Consider the following 12922-nt stretch of genomic DNA (forward strand, 5'->3'; position numbering starts at 1 on the left):
TCCAGGATGCCTGTTTTTGCAGTCTTTTATTTTTTTTTTTTAGATAATTTTGCACTTGAATAACACTTTTAACCAGAAGTGATGTTCTGTTAGGTGTGTGAGTTTCTATATGAGGTTATATAATATTAGATGTTTACTTGAGCTTAGCTTATGGAAGTGTTTTGCATTTGTTTTATTATCAGAATGTAAGAACGGTGCTTTTTTTTTTTTTTTAATGTATTTTAATCATGCAGTTTATTTTAATTTTTATTGATGAAATATTAGACCTCATCCAAACAATTGTCCTATATAATGCAATAAGGCAAGGCAGATAAACAACTGTGTGTCTAGAAGTTTCCATGACTGTTACTGAGTTTTTTGGAAACTTGGCATTACCTAAATATAGTGGGCTTTTTATTTGTAATTCTCCCTCCCTACACACCAAATTCTACCTTGGTACATCTTTTATCATTTTTATTTTTATCCTTCATATATTTTATCTACCAAAAATATCTTTTATTGAATTATGTCAATTGGTGGCTAAAATGGCAAAAGGGATCAATTGTTAATAGAACAATACAGGTGCTATTGATTTTATGGGGTGGGTGGTTGTTAGGGGTTTTTTGTTTACTTTCCTTTATCCATTTCCAACTTTTTTCTTTTTTTCTCCCCCCCCCCCCTTATGACTTTTACAAGGCTTTTTATTGTTTTTGCACGTCCTACTGCATTTCACCAGCAAAATCAGTTAAGGGGGAAAATGTCTACAAGAACAAATTGAGAATTTCTCTGACCAGCCCCAGATAAAGGGTTCAAAGATATCGCAGGACCATGTTGCATTTAGTGTTTGATGTACTCAGCCATGTCCCGAATATATATGCCACAGTAATACAGGAAGTCTGTTACATTTCATATCTATTTACCAAATATACAGTTATGCTTCATTTCTATATATGCTTCTATAATTTATATGCATCTCATGACATTGGGCTCCACTTTCACATATCATCTCATTGTCCTATAGTAGAAGAAAATACGTTTCTCCTGTATATTGTCTTGTAACCGGAATAGATTGACATTTTGTTTGGTTTAAGTACCCAGCTTCATAGTTTAGAGAGTCTCTTCTCAGCTGTATACAGTAGAAGTAGCTGAGCCCATTGTACATGTATTGCTGCTCTTGAGATTTCATGCTTGACTGTGCGGTGCTGAACTGCATTGTGGCTTTATTGCATAACTGACACCACTTTCCACACTTCCCATCAGGTCAGTGTTTTGGGGGGGAGGGGTTTGTTTTTAGACATTGGCTCATATCACTCATGTCTTTACATTGTGGCTGTGTTACTAAAAGTTGATCCTAATTTAAAATGTGCTACATTTCAGTACAAGCCATGAACCCACGCTAGAGAAAGTGTTTTTAAAATGTTAGCTTTCATATTAAGTTCGCATTGGCATCACCTACAGTGGGTAGGTGGACTGTTAAAATAGCGGTAACATGAAGCCTGACAGACCCCATTGACTACAGTGGAGTCTGAGTTTTTTAGAACTGAAACTGGTGGACAAAAAAAGGTCATGTGTGCAGGACTTTGTGTCCTCCGGTTGCAGACAAACATTGCAACTGACTCTAGAATGGAGACTCTGGCGCAAATGTGAACATAGCCTTAGAGACACAACAACCAGTTAAATAAATTAATTAATTTAAAAAAAAAAAAAAAAAATTCTTCCATTTTATTTTATTTTTCTAATTTAATTAAAGCAGGTTAGCTGGTACGAACTTGCAAGTGGCTAACCTACCACAATCTACAATAGCAGTATAGTAGATGTGAATGAGATTTATGTAATTCTCCTGCTGAGAATAAACCTGCAGCATGTCAATTATGGCTGCAAGTTTTACTTGTGGACTTCAACCTTCTGAAAGGTTAAAAGCTGCAGAGGGGCCACAGAGAACCCACAGGTGACCCCCCCCCCCCCCCCCCCCCCCCGATTTTTGTTGTTGCTAAGACTGCTTGCAGGCAAACACAATATAAAATTTCCCTGCAGAAATTCTGCAGTGTGTGACCTTGACCCAGAAAACCCCTTTAATTGTATTAATCTGGTCTCCCCTTACAGTTAAAATATCTGCACCCTTAAGTTAGTGCTGCAGTTCACAAAAAGTGGTCTAAAATTTCTACGACCTCATGTCGTCCCTGGGTAGCCTCATATTGGTAGTATATTATCTGACCGTCAGGAATTAAAGAAAAACCTTGTTTTTCACAAAAACAGATATGTTAGGGTTTTGGTTTTTTTTGTCATTGGACCATTCACATCCCTGGGATTAAATAATTCCTTTTCTACATTCCTCTTCCCAATTTTTACAATTTAGGCAAAACACAGTAAGGTGCAGGACTCTTCTGACTTCTGTGCCCTTTTTTTTTTTTTTTTTTAAAGATCTCCTTACAAATCTTGATGCCTTACTACCATAGTGTTTTAGGTACTAATAATATCCCATTCTTACCTCTGTATAGGTGCATGGCTTTTGAGACCCACAGTATCTGCTGATAGAGTAAATTGGCAAGCCTTCCTTCCTGCTGTACTTGCTCTTTTGCACACGATAGACAGGGCTTCTTCATTTAGGGACTGTTCACAGGGTGGAAATAATAGCAGAATATGAAGCTGTCTTTTGCCTCAAAATCCCTCCCCACTTACCACCCTGGACTTTCACTCACTTAGCTATAGATCTATATCGTTGGTACCACAGAGTATTCTGTAGTTATAGTGGTGGTGCTTAGCAGAAGGGTTCTCCATCCCATGATACAGAATATAAAGATTGCTACACGCTCCGTAAAGGTTTTTATGTGGTAGGATGTATTTTATTTGATATTTCTTTATAACAAAAGAAGTGCTCAAAATTATAACTTCACAACGCCATATAACATAGTATAAGGTAGCACAGGATTGTAGATCAGATGGGCAACGTTTCGGTCAGTTGACCTATCACGTAAAAACGGTTACATTGTGCGCAGCGATACTTATATTCTGGTTAGCCAAAGGGCGGAGTGGCTGCTGAGCTGCGGAAAATTCTACTGCAAGATCAAGCAGGATGTTTTTTGGTTTTGTTTTTTTTTCTCTCTCCATATGAACATACCCTTAGGCTTTGTTCACATGGTGGAATCGCTTATCTTTGATGTGGATTCCACCTCAGAATTGGCAGTAGATTGTGACCTGTTGCTGTCTCTCATTGCGTTCAATTGGAAGGCAGAGATTGGAGCAGCATGCTGAAAAAATCGGCATCCCTTTCATCTGTATCTAATGAGCATTGGAAAGCCGATGCTTGCTTCATGAGGTGGGAAATGAAGAGGAATCTGAGGCAGATGTTTTCCTCAAGTTCTTCTTCATTATGCACTGTGTGAAAGAAGCTTTAGGGAGCCTTACTGCAGCGAGTCCAGTTCATTATTTCACAGTTTACTACCAGCAAAACCTACCAATGCAAACAAACATCAGGGAGAGGCTGAGCTCTTTAAATTGTGGATTTGGCTTTATAATGTAGTACAGCAATATGTTATGGGAACAGCAGTGACCTATAGATGTGCCCTTGTTTACCTTTCCCTTGGCTTGACATGGCCTGAGACGATGAGCATTAGGGGAATTTTACTTTTCTCTGGCATTGACTGCATGAGACTATTTTAGGTTTTTACTGTACAACATTGAAGTATTTAATGGAATTTTTGATCTGGTAAGGAAGGACACATCTGTAATGGCACAAAACAAATTCCACACAGACCACCTGTATGTAGGAGCTTTAGGCTTAATGCACATAGGAGAGCTGTGTGAAATATCCTGTATGGTAGCATACCAGAATACCCCCATTGGCGCAAACATGAAGCTATTGTATGGCCCCATCGTTTGCTATGGACAGTATATTTTAGTTGTTACACAGAGCCATCTTTTCAAGTCTAACCTTCAGTTAGGGGAAGTACAACCACCAACACATACTCTGCTCTCTTATCACTACTGTTGTGGATTATTTTTTATATTGGAAGCCACTGAGCTCTGCGTGATCCATCTTGCCATGGATACTACTAGTGCCTGACTGCCTTCATTGACTTATCATAGGGTCTGTCAGGTTCTGTTGTGTGTTCCTTCATTTTCATGGGAGGACCAGTAGTGCAGATGGAGGAATGGATCTTTTGGCAGTGGTGTTTCCAGAGCCCCCCCCCCCCCCCCCCCCCCCCCCAGTCACAAATGTGTTTTTAAAAACAAAAAATACAAACTGTGGATTTAATAATATTATTTTTGTTCCTCTTAGGCTGGATTTGCATAACACTACTGCATGTAGTCTTAATAGCAGCAATGCCTAGTATATGTTACTACATGTCACCTGTATGGTAATGGCCATCAAAGTGAAAACCCTACTGGTTTTTATCATAAAGGTGAAATGCATTGTGACGTGTGCAAGGCATTACTGGCATTAAACTGCATGATGTTCTTTTTCTTTAAAAAGTGTAAACGCTGCCCAAGTCAGAAGGATGGCGCTTTTTTTTTTTTTTTTTTTTTTTTTTTTTCAGGATTGGCAAGGGAAAAAAACTTCTCAATGGTTGTGTCGTACCTACAGTGGTGGGTTGATTTTTTTTTTTATTTTTTTTTATTTTTTTTTTTAAATCCTGATTATTTTGTTTTTAAAACAAATGAATTTGTTACATTACACTGCTAAACTCTAATAGGAGATTTTAGCTTGTTGCTGAGCCATGTTACAGTAATTTTAAAAAGATGGCGGAGAGGGAAACCTGTAAAAATGAAAGCGTATTGCCAGGGAAACGCTTTCCTCCTTACTCTCCCTTAGGATCTGTTCACATTTTTAGCAAGAAGAATTTTATTTGCCCCAGTATTTGGTTCTTCAGTTACCGTACATAAGCAACTGTTAGATTTCTTCTAAGATGCACATGAAAGTGCCCCCCGCTACTTCCATACTAGATATGAGACATGGGTAGAGACTTTGCACTAAATGTAACAAGCTTTTTTTTTTTGTGTGTGTGTGGTTCACAAATCAATAAATCTTTTTCCGTAGATAGGGAGTGATAAAGTAAAATGCATCTTGTAATTCTCACTACGACAGACATGAAGCCTGCAGATAACACATAATCGTTCACTTGGTGTTGGTATTTTCTAGGAGATGAAAGTTTACTCTAAAGGAAAACCCACACTGTAGTAAATCTGCTTCTTACATTTCCCCTTTTATTTATTCATTGTTAAAGTGTTACCTTCTTCAGTCTACACATATTACCTCAGTTTACTGTTGGTGTTAAAACTTGAATGGCTTTCCCCTCTCGGTATGTACTGAGCGGTACAGTCACGCAGGCCAGTTTCCATTATACTTGCATTTAGTTTTCTGCACTTTTTGTTTTTCTTGCATATAATTTCTATTGTGTGCCTTCTTAAAATGTAGCATATTCTGTAGACTTCATTTTGAGCAGAGTGAAGACTAGAGGTATACATGTCTGAAGGGAATTGCCTGTCAGCAAATAGGGAGACAGTATTTTAGGGCTGCCTATAGCAATATCATGTGACATTATACATTTCGAGCTTTCATCTCTGTCGAAACGTGTGGGTCCAAAGACGTCGAGTGATGGTATTAAGGGCTAAGATGTTTAGGTTTTCTCTCTTCCTTGCTCCTCCAATGTTTAGGCATTATTTTATTGTAAGCTTGTTTTGTTGCGTTTTCATGTTTTGGGGTATTATGTACTTGATGGTTTTGCACAAGATGATGGGAGCTAGTCATTGAATGCGTGGACTCTCTTGTCTCTTGCACTCTTAATGCTGCCTTTTGTAGGATCTCTTATTCATTTCACGAGAGGAACGCACAGTAATAAAGTATGTTAAATCATTTGCTTGCTCGTCCTCTTCATGTCTTCTGTTTGCATATTCCATCTTTTATTGTATTGTGTACAGTGAGAGCAAGTGTATGTGTGTGGTGTGTTTTTGTTCTTTTCCCCTTTTCCTTTCTTGGCCCCTTCTTTCCGCATGATGAGAAATTTAGACAATCAGAGTTCTGTGAAAAGGGCTTTTAGTGGATTTTCTTCTTCGGCCTGGCTCTGCTAACCCCCTTTCTGCCCCTTCTGTCACTGGCGGGGGCATGTTGCAGCAGTTTGGCCCCCTCCATTCTTCCTTAAACATATTTAGCAGTTCTACCTGGTCTTGTTCTCCTTTAATGATGTAATAATGTGCATTGGCCGCACAGCTTGACAATTCTAAGTAATAATTTTGAGTGTTTATTTTTTTGGGGGGAGGGAGGTGTTGCCAGGCATGGGATAAGCAAAAGGAAGATGCATTATTTTGCTATCAAAGTTATTGTGTCTGGTTACCTGAGTGCGTTGTTTACAGGGCTGTCCTGAAACTTCCATTTTTGTTCCCCCCTCCTACAATCCCACCCTACCTCCAGACTGTGCAGCCATTTTCCTTGGGTACTTTTGTCTTGTGGGAATGGTTACCAAATTTCTCTAAACCCTTGGATTTTTGCTTTTCACACAGCAATGTATTATGCCAAAGTACCCCCCCCCCCCTTTATTTCTGTCCCAGTGTATTCCAATTTCTCATGATCTCTCTACCAAACACTGGAGGCTGGTAAAAAATTAGTTCTAGACCTTGCGTTGGGTCTTTCCTTTTTGTGCCACTCTTATAATGGAAGTTTCTTTCAGCTCCTAATGCAAAGCACTTGCTTCATTAATAAGCACTTTCTCATGACTCTGTCACTGTTGCTGGTACCTATAACTCCTTGCTGTTGCGATGGAATGAAGGTCCGTACGACAGTGCAGGGTTAAGGTGTATAAGGGTTTGATTTCCCTTAAGAACACAAGTGAAGGGAGGGAATGAAGGAGTGGATCTGTCCTTCACTGCTGTGCTCACTCTCGAGTGGGGGAGACGATACATATGGAGATGTTAATGTTTGAAAAGTGAATGGGGAAAAAAGAAAAAAAAAAGACAAAAAAATCTAAACAGCACAAATGCATTTCACAAACAGGTTTACTTGCACTGCCACTGTATAAAAGAAGGAGCTACATCCGTTTGGATAGCTGTCGTGAGCCATATTGCTGAATGTATCCTCTGACATAATATACCAAGATATTAAAATGAAAATTGAAATGCGGTTGCCACTTCTTGGTCAAGTAATGGTTGGTTACCATGGGTTTGGATTAAGGTTTCATACCAGCTGTAAGAATTTTATTTAATTTTTTTTTACTTTACCACTAACAGTTGCATTTTGTAATATACAGGCACAATTGTATGTTCCAAACTTTGGGTACCAATAACCAGATTCTGGTTAAATGCAGTGTTCTGCTTTCTTTGTCTTCTCCTTAGAGGCCTGTTAAGCTTTACAATGTACTGTACACCTCTTGAGAAGCCAAACTTTCATGCTCCATTTTGGAAGGCAGTAAGGCAACATGTCGATGCAATATGAAACTAAATGCTGTTCCCAAACCGGACCAAAGCAGGAAAACTACTAGAGTTTTCATATGTGAAATTCTGAAAAACGATACTTTTAATTTGGACAAGGTTCAGAAGCACACAGTGTTCAAGCTATTGTCAATATACTCTATATGCATTTGAAGTGGGCTACCAGAGATGCTTGCATGGTTACTTTTATTAGCCTACAAAGCCATTTATGTGACTTGTAGCCAAGTTTCTGGCATAAATCCAATCTGTTTTAGCAATATAACCATTTTTTTTGTTTCAGATGTTTTATTTTCATCTTAAGGTTTGCATCTTACTGCAATACAATGCATCCATATATGACTTTAATGGAAAGAAATGTGATGACTGACAGTGTTATCTTCATTCACTTTTTTTTTTTTTCCTTTTTCCTACAAATCTCTGCCTGGAAACCAAAAAAAGCCCAAACTTGAACTGGTAGTCCCTGTGTTCTATATCCCAATGCCATAGGAGCTCAATGAAAGCGAGTGTAGTCATTAGATTAGTGCCATTAATATTGCTGGAATTCTATGTAGAGAGAGATTCAGACAGCTACTAAGTATGCAGACTTAATCCACTATTTATCAATATAAAGGGTCGAAAGCTGTAGAAGTCAAATTCAAGTTCCCCTTTATTACTTAAAGCACAAATGGACACTAAAGTACTGAGGGCCGAGACTGATATTGCTGGTATTATGCACTGAATTGAGCAGTTATTTTTTCCTGTGATATTTTGTCCAGTTTCTAGGGAAGAGTCGATGGCACGTAGAAGGCTGCAGGGTGCATACAGCCATTTCCATAATCTTGCACATTTTTCCTCTGTACGATTACAGTAATTCCCAGCTCCTTGTGTAGTAGTGTGGCCAACCATAAGAAAAACAGGGATGCCTTTGCTTAAAAACCAAAGCAAACCACTCAGCTGTTCTAGATGATAGAATGTCTCCTATCTATCCTCCTCACTGCTGGAGTGACCAGTCACAAGTCGTTAGAGTTTTCTGGACCTAACGTAGAGTACACCCTGGCTGGGGTCATAGATGTTGGTGTTTCTGGCAGTAGTTCTATGAATAAATTTGCAAAAATTAAAACTAAAAGCCTCAAAAGATGGACTTGGCTTAGTCATGGGATTGGAAGCACAAATAACTTAGACTGTGTGGAATGGGTTTACTGAAAGAGTTGTTCCGAAATTGGTCCCCTACAGTCTCCTGCAGTAAGAGGTTCTCAGCTCCTCACTACCTCCATCCCTTTACCCCCATCGCCACTTCTGTTATGTTTGCACATGCTCTCTGGTGACATGTCCAGAGTTTTGGACTTACATGTGGCAATAAAGTAAAGATGACGCTGTGTTGCACTCATGTAATCCTTTTTAATGGAGTTTTCCTAATGGAGCCCAGTTGGGGTGATCCGGCTTTTCTTTATACATGTAAATATCTCATTTCCCTGTCTGTAAATGCTGCACCCTTCATAAAAGTTGTAACTCAACCTTGAGGACCCATCGTTGGGCTCAGGTTAATGTAACTGACCTCGTTCTTGGATGTCGGGTGAATAACACTGAACTTATGATACTGCTCTTGACAGTACTTTTTTTTCCCTTGACACCTGGCAGCAAATGTGCACAATGAAAACAACACTAACTGGAGTCAAGTGCTTCCAACCCCTTCCATAGTGTATTGGTGTAGTGCCATTTTACCCAGTTTTTCCCGGTGACTTTTTTTTGTTTTTTTGCAAATGGCTTTCTAGCTGAACTTGCTGCTCGTCTGTTGTAAAAATCTTTGTATGCTTGCGGTTTCTCATTTAACCTCTTCCAATACGCAAGGAATTAAAGCCTTATTTATACCAGTACTACTTCAGCTGTTTTGAGTGAACCAGTGTTAGGCAGAATAATAGAGGGCCACTTTATGCTGAATTGCTGCTTTCGATATTATTTTTCCCCCGCAGTCCTTTGCATAGCCAAACTATGTAACTTATGTCCATGTTGGTGTATCCCACTTCAATTCAGGACTCTTAAGAACAAGTCCGTACAGAAGATTATAAGATGCTACGTGCTTGAGTGCTTCCACTTTGACAGGTCTTACATTTTCTGTGGGGGGGGGAAACCAGCTTTTGCTGTGAGCATCATGTGCTTTAGCTCATCTTCTGTTTACCCCCACTACGAATTGTGCCATAGAAGAACAACTCAGGGATGTATAATGGCAAATGATCTCTATAGAATCATATGTGGCTTAACCTTTGGGGAATTATCAGCTATAGCAAGGATGGAAATGCCTCATGATGCTGGGACAACCCAGTAGTTACCAGTCATTTTTGTTAATTTTTTTTTTTAAACTTTTTTTATGGTTTGGTTATGAACCTGCTTGTATCGAATTAATTTGTTTTTAGTTTACTTAATACCCATCTAGTCATAAAGTGTATATTTCCCTGAAGCATTCTGATTCTAAATAAACTACCAGGCAGAAGGAATATACGTTATATCTGGTAGGACCTGAAGGCTAGGTTTGATACAATATTGATAAATTATTAGAAAGCTTTCTCAGTACTTTTTGTTGTAAAGTTAGAACTTTGGGGCACATTTATTATGGCCCCACATCACACTTTCTTTTTTTTTTTTTTTTATGCCACTTGTGATTATTTGTTGCAAGCGGCGTTTTTACTTGCCACTTTCCCAAAAGAGGGTGGGGCCACTAACACTCTAGTTTTCTGGCATAAATAATTCCTGAAGTCTACGCCAGCTCAGTACAGGCGCATCCTCCGCAGGAGAAGGGATTATCAAGACTGGACTGAAGCGTGAAGGCTTTATTGATAGAATAGTTGTTGTGGCCATGTTTGATAAATGAAGCATTAGTCTTTTGGGGCTTTTTTTGCTTGAGCTGCTCTTAGAAAAATAGCTTTTTTAAAAAAAAAAAAAAAAAAAAATTCTCTTATTCCATTGCAAAACTTGGTTGACCCATTATGTAGTTTCTGCCTTGAGGATCACTCTAAGAATACAGAGATACTTAAATACAGTAGGTGTAAAACCTCTGACAATGGAATCCTTCATTGGGTAACAAATGTAGAACTTTCCAAAGCGTGTCGTTTAGGGGGCAGGCTTAGGCTACGTTCACATCTGCAATGCAGGATAAAGTTTAAAAACAATGGATCCCATTGTAATCAATGGTGAATGCCAGGCTCCATGTGTAACCCTTCATTTTAGCGGTCTACCTCTCCTTTGTTTGGGTCCTCTGACCCAAACAGCAGAGGTGCAGCACTTGTGTGAACCTTGAGTGAAGACCACTTTTTTTTTTTTTTTTCTCCCCCTTTTTACTAAAAGTGTGTTTTGTTTTTTTTTCTGAATTTATTTTTTTTTTTCCATTTTTGACTGGAGGTTTTTTTATTTGACAGATCTATTATCTTAGCTGAAACTTGAATGTTTTTCCCAAAGTCTATAGTCATAACATTGTTTTTACATCAAAATCTTAGTTCTATAATCTATTAAAACGCTAATGTGAAATACAGGTAATTATTTTCAAAGAATAATTTGTATGTGGACTCCTAAACTAGTTTTACCAGCCACTTAAAGGGGGCACCAAACAGGTGAGATGTGTGCTAAAGCAGACCAGCATGTGTAGTGTTTCCTTATATTGTATTTACCCCACTGTTATCTTACTCGCTCTAAGCAAGTCCCCAGTAACTGCTCTCAATGACGTGGCACAGACATCTTGTGTCTGACTATACAATTTGTAGCTTATTCTAAGGTTAAATGGTTTTACTGTCATATTATCTGAAAATTGGAAATGTTGAGAATCCTTTTAGCCAGTTGGTCCCTGTATACGATTTTATATTATGTTTCTACTACATCAAGCAAATGCTGAGGCCAGAACGTTGTTCTTAAGGGACCCTTTGACTAAATGATTTTCCAGAGTGTTGGAGAATTGCTTTTGTTTACACCCCCTTAACTGGTACATTATCATTAGTTGTCTTCAAGTGTTTAAGCCTTACAAAAAAGGGGGCCAATTTGTACGGTTGGCCTTACCCAGAGCTTGTGGCAGTGCAGCTTTTCAGTAATCCTATCGAGTCATGACGCTCTAATCTTCATGTCTACGTAACGTCATAACTGGCTGCTTTAACCTTTACAGTGACTATACGATCCCATAACAGGTATGGCCTGGGCCGCCTTTAATTTCCACGGGTGTGTTAATAAATCTTTCATTGACGTTGACTTGATGGTAAAATAATTTGGCTTAATTTTGCATATAACCTTGAGAAATGGGCAGCTATTCAACTGATCCTAACACCAAATATTACACTGCTTGGTGTACATGAGCTTATTGAAAGAGGGAACCATAATGGTTGACACATTCTTTAAAAATTGGTGGTCATTTCAGTTTTCTATATTTTGGGTTCGAAGTTAGAAGAACAGATTGTACTGGACCATGTAGATATAGTAGGCTGATTTCTTTGCACAACACCTAGACCTCTTGAGACCTTTTACATTTATGTGCGTGTGTGTGAAAGTTTTAGGGGCATTAATGGCTGTAAGTACTCGATATGTCCATGTTGTCTGAGTGGTGATGACTAGGAGTGTAGTTCTCACTGAAGTTGCAGGATGAATTTTTATTGCACTTTTATGGCAGAAACCATGATTCTGCTGGATGTTTAAGCTTTCTTTTCAATGTCTTTCTGTTGACACAAGTCCAGTTAGGTCGGTAAGATTCTGTTCTAATTGTGTAAGTAATCGTGTTGTAGACTTTTGCTGTAGTGCTTGGCATCTTCTAGTAGTCTGGCATTTCCATCCAGCTTGCATGAGTCAAGATATTGTGAATAGTCTTCTCCGTTATCTGGAAAGGCATATTTCAGTTGTGTAGAATCACTGTTCTCCGTAACAGAATGTTGTGTAAGTGCCTAGGAGAGGAGTCTGTCCTGCAGCTGTCACAAATCCATTGAGCCAGGTTTTAGCAAGACAGTAACGCAACCTAAAATGCTAACTACCATGTAATCTCTAGGTGAATCTCGAAATGGGTTCTGACATGTGTTCTCTGTCCTTAGGAACTGTTTTCAGGAATACATTACGTTCCCTTCTCAAGCAATTTAAATGCCTATTCCTTAAGATTTTGTTGTCTCTTTGACGGAGGCTTTAAAATTTTAGATTCAGAATGCACTAGTTTTTGAAGTGAATGTGAATTTCGCTTCATTAGTCAATCAAAGCAATTTGTTGTAAATATTCATCAGAAGACTTTTTATTTTGGAGTTGAGGTTAGAAAAAAAAAAGAAATTAAAAAAAAAAAATTAAGACCTCCAACATTTCTCATCCTTTCTAGATGTTGGCTAGATTTATCCGCAAATTCTTGCGTTGGGATTAAAGTTGGGGTGACACGATCCCACTTAAGACTGCTGGTGGTAACGTCTAGATGTACCTACATGTATGCATAGATTCCATTTTCGGGCTTAGAGAATGAAAATCTATTTTGCCTCAAGCAAAACCTTTTAATGTTTGTTGTCTTCTTGTCTTAGTTATATTGTACAGTATTAGTAGT

General features: G+C 38.6%; 1 long non-coding RNA gene across 1 annotated transcript in view; it reads left to right on the forward strand.

Moving 5' to 3' along the window:
• Nucleotides 1-4683: 4683 nt before the first annotated feature.
• LOC142195709 (uncharacterized) overlaps nucleotides 4684-12922 on the forward strand; it is a 293946-nt gene continuing 285707 nt past the window's right edge. The window contains exons 1-2 of the long non-coding RNA XR_012715103.1: nucleotides 4684-4976; nucleotides 5018-10585. This is a non-coding gene — a long non-coding RNA (uncharacterized LOC142195709). The remainder of the gene's footprint in view (nucleotides 4977-5017; nucleotides 10586-12922) is intronic.

Source organism: Leptodactylus fuscus, chromosome 2 (genome assembly GCF_031893055.1).
Source record: "Leptodactylus fuscus isolate aLepFus1 chromosome 2, aLepFus1.hap2, whole genome shotgun sequence".
NCBI lineage: Eukaryota > Metazoa > Chordata > Amphibia > Anura > Leptodactylidae > Leptodactylus > Leptodactylus fuscus.